This window comes from Pristiophorus japonicus, unplaced genomic scaffold (genome assembly GCF_044704955.1).
Source record: "Pristiophorus japonicus isolate sPriJap1 unplaced genomic scaffold, sPriJap1.hap1 HAP1_SCAFFOLD_115, whole genome shotgun sequence".
In the NCBI taxonomy this organism is placed as follows: Eukaryota; Metazoa; Chordata; class Chondrichthyes; family Pristiophoridae; genus Pristiophorus; species Pristiophorus japonicus.
In genome coordinates, this window is record NW_027250810.1 from 1,092,948 (window position 1) to 1,103,469 (window position 10,522).

Consider the following 10,522-nt stretch of genomic DNA (forward strand, 5'->3'; position numbering starts at 1 on the left):
GACCTCCCGTTCTGAACTCCTGCACAATAGCAAACATTTTCTCCACATCAACTCGATCATATACCTTCATAATTTTAAAAATATATCTCACTTGTTTTTCGAGAAAGAATCTCCCCAGACTGTTCAGTTTTTACCGAAATGTAAATTATTTTAGTTGTGACAGAAAATTTTCCTTCTTTGCTGTGAGATTCTGTGATTCTATGATTTAATTTTCACATCGTCTGGGAGATCCAATCGGGCAAGCATGCAGGCGGTCTCTCTGATAACTTGCACCGACGATACGACTATTAAAGCAGTTCGACTGTGTAGCTGCGATGGCCGAGTGGTTAAGGCGTTGGACTTGAAATCCAATCGGGGTTTCCCTGCGCAGGTTCGAGCCCTGCTCGCAGCGATTCGACAGGTGCTCTTTTTTTATCGACTCATGGGGATCTCATTGGAATCTGATCACAATTCCCTCCACTGCCCTTTATTACACTGATTGATGCGAAGCTGTTGTTCGAACTGGAAACATTAATAATTTATCGGTATTAATTGTTGGTTTGTTGGACACTATCTGCAAGAATCAGTGAGCAATATACACAGCATGAAACAATGCCTTTTAATAAAGGTCAGTGCATTGTTTGGGAGGAACTCACCTTTAGTTAATGAGTGCGAACGAGGTTTGGTTTTATAAAGATGAACAAGTTTTGCCAAAATGACCACGGCAGCGTTTGACGTTGCAATTTTCTGATAACATCAGTGTTTGCATCAAAGTAGATGCCTTATCAATTAAGCGACGTGGCCCCTGCAGTTTGCAGCAGAATAATGTACAGCAAAATTCTAATGGGTCAAAGTGTAATTGAAAGGCAAGCATGACATCTCGGTGCCGCAATGCAAGGAGTATTCGGAACCCAGGAGAGGGCTCTGAGCTAGTTCGAGTGGGTGAGAGCTCAGATCACAGCACCCCAAGAAAAAATGCAAAAGGCAGGAGGCAACAGAGCAGAGTAGCACTGGGGTAAGTGTAAACGACAAGGTGATAGGAAGGGACAATATGTATGAATATAAAGTGGCTGCAGGAGGGGTCAAAACTAAAAATCCTGGTTTAAAAACTGGTATTAAAACACTCTACTTAACCGCACGAAGCATTCGAAATATAGTAAATGATTTGACGGCACAAATCATCATAAATGGGTATGATTTGTTGGCCATTACAGAAACGTTGCAGGTTGGCCAGGACAGGGAATTAAACATACAGCGGTATCTGACAATTCGGAAAGATAAACAAGAAGGTAAAGCAGGTGGGGTAGTTCTGTTAATAAGGGATGATATCAGGGCAGGTGTGAGAGACGATATTGGCTCTAATGAACAAAATGTTGAATCATTGTGGGTGGAGATTCGAGATAGTAAGGGGAAAAAGTCACTGGTGGGCGTAGTTTATAGGCCCCCAAATAATAGCTTCACGGTGGGGCGGGCAATAACCAAGGGAATAATGGAGGCATGTGAAAAAGAAATGGCAGTATTCATGGGGGATTTTAACCTACATATCGCTTGGTCAAATCAAATCGCACTGGGGAGCCTTGTGGAGGAATTCATAGAATGCACACGGGATTGTTTCTTTGAACAATATGTTACAGAACATAAAAGGGAGCAAGCTATCTTAGATCTGGTCCTGTGTAATGAGACAGGAATAATAAACGATCTCCCAGTAAAAGATCCTATCGGAATGAGTGATCACAGTATGGTTGAATTTGTAATACAGTTTGAGGGTGAGGAAGTAGTGTCTCAAACGACCGTACTATGCTTAACCAAAAGTGACGATAGTGGGATGAGGGCAGAGTTGGCTGAAGTAGACTGCAAACACAGAATAAACGGTGGCACAATTGAGGAACAGTGGAGGACTTTTATGGAGCTCTTTCATCGTGCTCAACAAAATATATATTCCAGTGAAAAAGAAGGTCGGTAAGAGAAGGGATAACCAGCCGTGGATAACCAAGGAAATAAAGGAGAGTATCAAAATAAAAACCAATGCGTATAAGAGGGCCACGGTTTGTGGGAAACTAGCAGATTGGGAAAATTTTAAACGACAGCAAAGAATGAAGAAGAAAGCAATAAAGTAAGAAAAGATAGATTACGAAGGTAAACTTGCACAAAATATAAAAATAGTTAGTAAAAGCTTTTACCGATATATAAAACGGAAAAGAGTGACTAAAGTAAATGTTGGTCCATTAGAAGATGAGAAGCGGGATTTAATAATGGGAAATGTGGAACTGGCTGAGACCTCAAACAATTATTTTGCTTCGGTCTTCACAGTGGAACACACAAAAACCATGCCAAAAATTGCTGGTCACGGGAATGTGGGAAGGAAGGACCTTGAGATAATCACTATCACTAGGGGGGTAGTGCTGGACAGGTTAATAGGACTCAAGTTAGACAAGCCCCCTGGTCCTGATGAAATGCATCCCAGGTTATTAAAAGTGATGGCGGACGTTCTAGCAGATGCATTCATTATAATCTACCAACATTCTCAGGACTCTGAGTAGGTACCAGCGAATTAAAAAGCAGCAAATGTAACGCCTCTGTTTAAAAAAAGGGGCAGACAAAAGGCAGGCAACGATAGGCCGGTTAGTTTAACATCTATAGTGGGGAAAATGCTTGAAGCTATCATTAAGCAAGAAATAGCGGGACATCTAGCTAGGAATAGTACAATCAAGCAGTCGCAACATGGATTCAGGAAGGGGAAAGCATGTTTAAATAATTTACTGGAATTCTTTGAGGATATAACGAGCATGGTGGATAGAGGTGTACCGATGGATGTGGTGTATATAGATTTCCAAAAGGCTTTTGATAAGGTGCCACACAAAGGTTACTGCAGAAGATAAAGGTACGCGGAGGCATAGGAAATCTATTAGCATGGATAGAAAATTGGCTGGCTAACAGAAAGCAGAGATTCGGGATAAATGGGTCCTTTTCGGGTTGGAAATCGATGGTTAGTGGTGTGCCACAGGGATCGGTGCTGGGACCACAACTGTTTACAATATACATAGATGACCTGGAAGAGGGGACAGAGTGTAGTGTAACATAATTTGCAGATGACACAAAGATTAGTGTGAAAGCGGATTGTGTAGAAGACACAGAGGCTGCAAAGAGATTTAGAAAGGTTAAGCGAATGGGCTAAAGTCTGGCAGATGGAATACAATGTCGGAAAATGTGAGCTCATCCATCTTGGGGAAAAAAAACAGTAAAAATGAATATTATTTGAACGGGGAGAAATTACAACATGCCAATTTGGCTTTAGTAACACCAAGGCTAACCAAGTGAGGCAACCGGCCTTCATGCGATGTATTTTCTTATGGCACTCTTACATTAAAATGATAGCATTCCTATAGCGACTTTCACCTCAGCACTTCCCAAAGCAGTTCAGAGCAAATTAATTACTTTTAAAATGTGATCACTTTGTAGTGTAGGAAATTCAAAAATGTACAGCATGGAAGGAGGCCATTTCAGCCAATAGTGCCCGAGGAGGCCGATCAAGAGCTTTCCAGCCTAATTCCCACTTCCCAGCTCTAAGTCCGTCCTATGGGTTACCGCAATTTAAGTGGCATTCAAGTATTTTTAAAATGTTTGAGGCTTTCTGCCGCATTGAGGCATTGAGCTCCCGACTACCATGACGCCCTGAGTAAAGACATTTATCCTCACAGCTCGTCTAACCCTCCCCCTAATTCATCATCATATGCAGTCCCTCGGAATCGAGGAAGACATGCTTCCACTCTTAGCATGTGTTGTTAGATGGCTGTAAAGTTCAATACGGGAACCACAGTCTCTGTCACAGGTCAGACAGACCGTCTTTGAGGGAAAGGATGGGCAGGGAGCCTGGTTTGCCGCAGCTCCTTCCGCTGCCTGCACCTGATTTCTGCATGCTCTCGGCGACGATATTCGAGGAGCTCAGCACACTCCCGCAGGCACTTCCTCCACTTAGGGCGATCTATGGCCAAGGACTCCCAGGTCACAGTGGGGATGTCACACTTTATCAGGGAGGCTTTGAGGGTGTCTTTGTAACGTTTCCTCTGTCCGCCTTTGGCTCATTTGCCGTGGACGTGTTCCGAGAAGAGCGCTTGCTCTGGCAGTCCCGTGTGTGGCATATGGCCTGCCCAGCGGAGCTGATCAAATGTGGTAAGTGGTGCAATGCTGGGGATGATGTCCTGGACCAGGACGCGAATACTTGTGCGTCTGTCCTGCCAGGGGATTTGAAGGATCTTGAAGAGACATCGCTGGTGGCATTTCTCCAGCGACTTGAGGTGTTTACTGTACATAGTCCACGTCCCTGAGCCATACAGGAGGGCGGGTATTACTACAGCCTTGTAGACCATGAGCTTGGTGAAAGTTTTGAGGGACTCATCTTCAAACACACTTTTCCTCAGGCGGCCGAAGGCTAGCACTGGCGCACTGGAGGTGGTGTTGGATCTCGTCATCAATGCCTGCTCTTGTTGATAGGAGGCGCCCGAGATAGGGGAATTGGTCCAACCCGAAATTAGTTTAAATTGATTCCCCCTGGTTCTTGACCACTCTGCAAAGGGAAACAGGACCTTCCTACCAACTCTATCTAGGGCCCTCATAAAGTTATTCTCCTCAATATAGTCTCCCCTCAGCCTCCTCTGGTCCAAAGAAAACAGACTCAGTATTTCCAATCTTTCCTCATCACCAAAATTCTCCAGTCCAGGCAACTTTTTTTGTCAATCTCCTCAGTACCCTTTCCAGCGCAATCGCATCTTTTTTTTTAAAATGTGGTGACCACAACTGCACACAGTGCTCCAGCTGCGGCCTAACCAATGTTTTATACAGTCAAGTACAATGTCCTTGCTGTAACCAGCAGAGTTACGGACCGAGAGCTGGTAAGTGGGATAAGGCTGGTTAGCCTCTTGTTTTCTGGCGCAGATACGATGGTAAGTACTGCAGGGATTCCAATACGACCAAGTTGATCTCTGGGACTAATTTTGATCGCGGAGATGGAGAGGAATTTTAACAGATATTTTTCCCCATAATTAGCCTGGGGTTTTTTCTGTTTTTTGCTTCTCCCATGCGTTCGCATGGCTCGGATTGGGGTGGTGTGTGTGATCTTTCGGTGCAAGGGGTGTCGAGTTTGTGTGAGGCGGACTTATTGGGCAAGGCGTTCTTTATCTTTCCGCCATTGTAATACTTCACAGGTTCATATATAGCCTTCAGGGTTGTTGATCAAAGGGCCTTGTGGCTCTTTGTCGGCTGGCATGTATACTCTGGACCGAAGTGGCCTCCTTCAGCGCTGTGGATTTCTCGATTTCTATTTACTTTCACAGCCCAGACTATTCCTTCACAGAGCCAGACATCTGCAACACGTATTCAGACGGCTCTTTCACATTCCCAGACTCTACCTTAACAGATTCACAATCTTCCGACACAGTCCCACAATCTACCTTCACAGATCCAGACTTTTACTGCACCGACCCAGACAGCGGCTAAACAGAATCAGGCAGCTCCCGCACAGAGTAGTACTGATCCTACAGCGAGTCACACATTGCTGCATAGATCCATACACTCCAGTGCAGACAGGCAAAGCGCATACACAGCATCAAAATGATTGTGCACAGACTCAGACAGTTCCTTTCAGAGACCCAGCATCACCGACACAGGAGCAAATATGTCCTCATCAGCCGCAGACAACACCACCACATTTCCAGAGAGCTTCGACAGAGACACTGACATTTCCTTCGCGAAAGTAGGCAGCTCCTGTAAAGAACCAGGCAGGTGCTACACTGAAGCAGGGATTAACAGCACAGGCACAAACTTTCCTACACAAACCCATACAGCTCCGTTCAAGAGACAGATTAAGTCCCTCCTACATAGACATAGACAGCTCTTCCCTGGCCAAGGCATCACCAATCCAGATCCAAGAGAGCTCTTACACAGATATAAGCAGTTCTTACACTGGCGCAGACTGTTTCGAGAAAGACTAGACAGCTCGTTCACCAAGCATGACAGCTCGCTTCGGAGATGCAGACACCTCATTTAAAGATCAAGATAGCACCGGTACTGAATCAAAACGTCTCAATGCAGAACCACACTGACCGAGGGAGATCAGCCAACGGCCGACACACTCCAACACAGACGCGACTCTCCGGCACAAACAGAGACAACTCTTGCACAGACCCAGTCAGCTCCATGGAGCTGCAACACAAACCCCGGTGCTCCTACACAAACCCGGACAACACTTAAACAGACACAGTCAGCTCAAAATCTGAAACATGCAGCTGCAACACAGAACCAGAGAGCACCTAAAGAGACTCAGAAACTATTACACAGAAACAGAAGGCTCTTACAGTGACCCTGACACTCCTACCTATACTCAGAGAGCTTGTCATTGAATCCAATGCATAATGCTGCAGCTAACTGAATTAAATAGGCTTACAAAGGACAGCATAGCGTATACTGCCTTTCTGGCTGTTCTGACCATGCCAGCGTTTATGTTCCACTCGAATATTCAGGAGTCTTTCTTGATTTAAATCTATCAGCATAGCCATCTATTCCTTTCTACCTCATATGCTTGTATAGCCTCTCATTAAATATATCTATACTATTCGCTTGAACCACTCCTACGCTTTTGAGTTCCACATTCTCATCACTCTTTCCTGAAAGAAGTTGCTTCTGATTTCTCGATTTGATTTCTGGATTTCTTGATGCCTATCTTATATTGGTGTCCTCCAATTATGCTCTTCCCCACATGTGAAAGCATTTTCTCTGTAAACACTCTATCAAAATCTTTCATAATTTTGAATACATCTATTAGATTACCCCTATAGATCAATCTTCAAGAGAAGAGACCCAGCTTGCACTCGAAACAAACTTCAGCAGGGTCCTGGGTATCTCAGAGGGTCGCATACTGACCTTGCACACCTACTGATCTGAACAACTTGCACAAAATGAATGTGTGGAATTCAGAGACAGTCCTTGGTGAGGGGTCAGATGTGTGTGTGTGGTGTGTAACAAGCTCTCAGTCTTGAACATTTCAGTTAAGCTCCAGCCTCAACAGCTTTTTGGGGAGAGAGTTCCCGATTCCCACTACCCTTTGTGTGAAGAAATGCTTATTGACATCACACCTGAACGGCATAGCTTTAACTTTAAGGTTATGCCCCTTGTTCTGGTCTCCCACCAGATGAAATAGTATCCCTGTATCGTCTTAAACACCCCACTGATATCAGCCTTCATTTTCTATATTAAATGAAATAAAATGCTAGTCTGTGCCACCTGTCCCCTGAATTTAAACCTTTTAGCCACTTTATCATTCTGGTGAATCTGTGCTGAACCCCCGCCAAAGCTAATACTCATTCATGAGGTTTGAGGTCCAGAACTGTACGCAGCACTCTCGATGGAATTATCCCTTGCGTGGTTTAGTACACGTGGATACAATTTATCCACTCCTGAGGATTTTTCATCTGTACGTTTTACTAGTTTAGAAATTCAGCAACAGAAATTGTCTGGAGCGGGATGGTGGACAGAGTAACATTGGTAATGTCACGGTAATGAAGAGGGAGTTCAATAGTTCACCAGTTCTGGCTACTGCTCCAGATCGCCCTACGTATCTGTCTGTCCCACTATCCTTCCTCGGTGGGTCTGGATGTTGCAGACTGACACACTGAAAGATCCAGTGACTGATTCCCACCAGCCCGAACTCTCCACGTTCTCACTGATGAAACCTCTGTTCACGGGAAGCAGGCTGTGTTTGAATGTTTAGTTTCTGAAACCCTTTGCCCTGTATTACTGCTGTCAGAAAAATGGTCTGTATTCAGAAATAAAGCTTACTGCATTGATCACAGCTTTATATCAGTGTCTTGTTTCTCATTAGGATCAGTGTCCGAGGACATGATGTTCGTGGGTGGAATTAGGCTGGGCGATGATTTGGAAATCGCAGGAAGTGTGAAGAGGAAACCACTGCATGGAATCTCTGCAGTGCATAATAACACATTCAAAAAGGTAATTCTATAAGACAAATGTACGAGAGTGTCAGCACTGACTGTTCAGGGTCCAAGATATCTCACTTGGACAGGTTTCTTCAGGCAGATTGTAAATAGACCCACAGACCATTTGATGGGACAGTGTTGAGGGAGATTTACTCTCTCTCTATCGCGTGGTTCCTCTATTTCCTATATTTCTCTCTTTCACCATCTGCCTCATTTTATCTCTCATTCTGCCTCACTCTCTTCTCTCCATTTATGTTTATTTTTATCAATTGCTCTCTCTCCCCGCCTCATTTTCTCTCTCTCTCTCATTCACCATTTCTCACCTCTCTTTACCTCTCATTTATCTCTGCCTCACTGTCTCACTCTACCTTTCTGATCTGTGCTTCGTGGTCCATCTTTCTGCTTCACGCTCAGTCCCTCTTTCCATCTCTTTGTCTCTCTCTCTTCTCTCTGCCTCAGTCTCTCTCTCGCCATCCCAGCCGCTGTTTCCTTTTTCCTTCCTCTCTTTCATTCTCTCTCTCCAACTCCCTTGGATTCTTGTCTCTCTCCCTGTGTGTCTCACTTGTTTTGCTGCTTGTTTCCTGACACTCTCCCCTTCGCTGTCAGTCTTTCTTTATCTTACTCTCGCTTCTCTCTTGCTATCTTTGTCTCTCCCTCTGTCTTTCATCATTCTGTCTCTGTTTCTTCCCTCTCTGCCCCTGTCTCTCACTCTCCCACTTCTCCAGTTTTCTCTCTCTATCTGCCAGGTTCCTGATGTAACAGGACTGTACGAACCAAAGGCTTTAACAGAGAGCCCAGCCCGTGCTCTAAACACATTGCATGAGCTGATCACATCTTCTGCGCTCCCAGTTTTAAAATGTGCTGCCCAGGATGTGCCGGCCTCACCAGGGGCTTGGAAACCTGCAAGATTTAGCAGTCATCCAGAGGGAAGTTTGCTTTAAGTCCTAACGTGCATCCCACATCTAATCCAGCCCCATTTCCCAAATCATTTTATTACATTTCATGGTTCAGTAACACATCCGCCCACATATGTACACTTGCCTCCGATGTACTTCTCCATTAATCGAATGAGCATTGTTTTTTAATTATTTTTGACAGTCGGTCTCTGTTTCTGAAGCAGTTCGGTCATTTTGTAATTTTATCTGAAATGTTTGAATATTTGGCAAGCAATTCCTGTGATCTGCTGAACGGATTTCCATATAGGACACAGATGTCTCGCGGGAGCATGTTTCACATTAAAATAATGATAAAAAGGTTATTATCCAGACCGCCTAGCAGTGGAGGCAAACCAGGGGGAAAAATGTTGGTACATTTATAAAATGAGTGAAATAAACGATAGAGTTGTTGAACGTTATGAAGGGGTTACATCGGGTCGATGTTGGGATGATTTTAACATGTGTGGTTATTCCAAAACTAGTGGTCATAAATATTAGATACTCACTAATAAATCCAATCAGGAATTCAGGAGAAAGCTCTTCAATCCCAGAGGTTACAATATAGAGCTTGCTAGCTGATCGAGTAGTTAAGATGAATGGCAGTGTGCCTTTAAGGGGAAGCCAGCTGAGTACATGAGGCAGAAAGGAATAGAAATATATGATGATTGGGTGAGGTATACTAAGATGGATGGAGACTCGTGTGGAGAGTAAACTCCGGCATGAACTAGTTAGGCCCAATGGACTGTTTCTGTGCTATAAATTCAATGTCATTCTGTGGTGAATTCTCAAAAGTCACAGTACAGCACTCGAAATAATCTTCAGCAATGGGCTGTGTGTCACGGGTAAAACCTTCGATCTTTCACCCCAACCAATTTGAAGATCTTGTACAAAATGGATGTGCGGAGTTCAGATACAGTCCTTGGTGAGAGGTCAGATTTGTACCAAGCAAGGCCCTAAAACTTGCAAGGCTGCCGGGAAAGGGCGGGGGAGTGGAACTAGCTAAGATACTCTTGCAGAGAGCCGGCACGGGCTAAATGGCGGCCACCTCTGCTGTAACCATTCTAGGATTCTGTGAAATCGGCAGACGAGCTATTGCATGCCGATCAAGTGCCTTCAAAAGCCTATTTAAAACCTCTCTTTTTTAAATTCACTCCAGCTATAACCCATTCTCTCCTGGTCCATCTTCGTGTGTGCACGTGTGTCTTTATGTGCGCATGTGTTTCTGTGTGTGCGCGGGTGTGTTTGTTGGTGCGGGTGTTTCTGTCGGTCTGTGTGTGTTTTTCCCCAGATTTGAAGCACTGACCAAACTTGATCAGCTCCGCTGGGCAGGCCACATTGTCCGCATGCCAGACATGAGACTCCCGAAGCAAGCGCTCGACTCGGAACTCCCTCACGGTAAACAAACCAAAGATGGGCAGAGGAAACGTTACAAGGAGACCTTCGAAGCATCCCTGATAAAGTTCAACATGCCCACCAACACCTGGGAGTCCCTGACCAAAGGCCGCCCTAAATGGAGGAAGTACATCCGGGAGGGCACTGAGCACCTCGAGTCTCATCGCCCGAGAGCAGGCAGAAATCAAGCACAGGCAGTGGAAAGAGCGTGCGGCAAACCAATTCCAC

At 44.8% G+C, this 10,522-nt stretch overlaps 1 non-coding gene across 1 annotated transcript; it reads left to right on the forward strand.

Annotated features, from left to right (window-relative positions):
• Positions 1-308: 308 nt before the first annotated feature.
• On the forward strand, positions 309-391 carry trnas-uga (transfer RNA serine (anticodon UGA)). Its single transcript has one exon. It is a non-coding gene; the product is annotated as a tRNA-Ser (tRNA).
• The last annotated feature ends 10,131 nt before the right edge of the window (positions 392-10,522 follow it).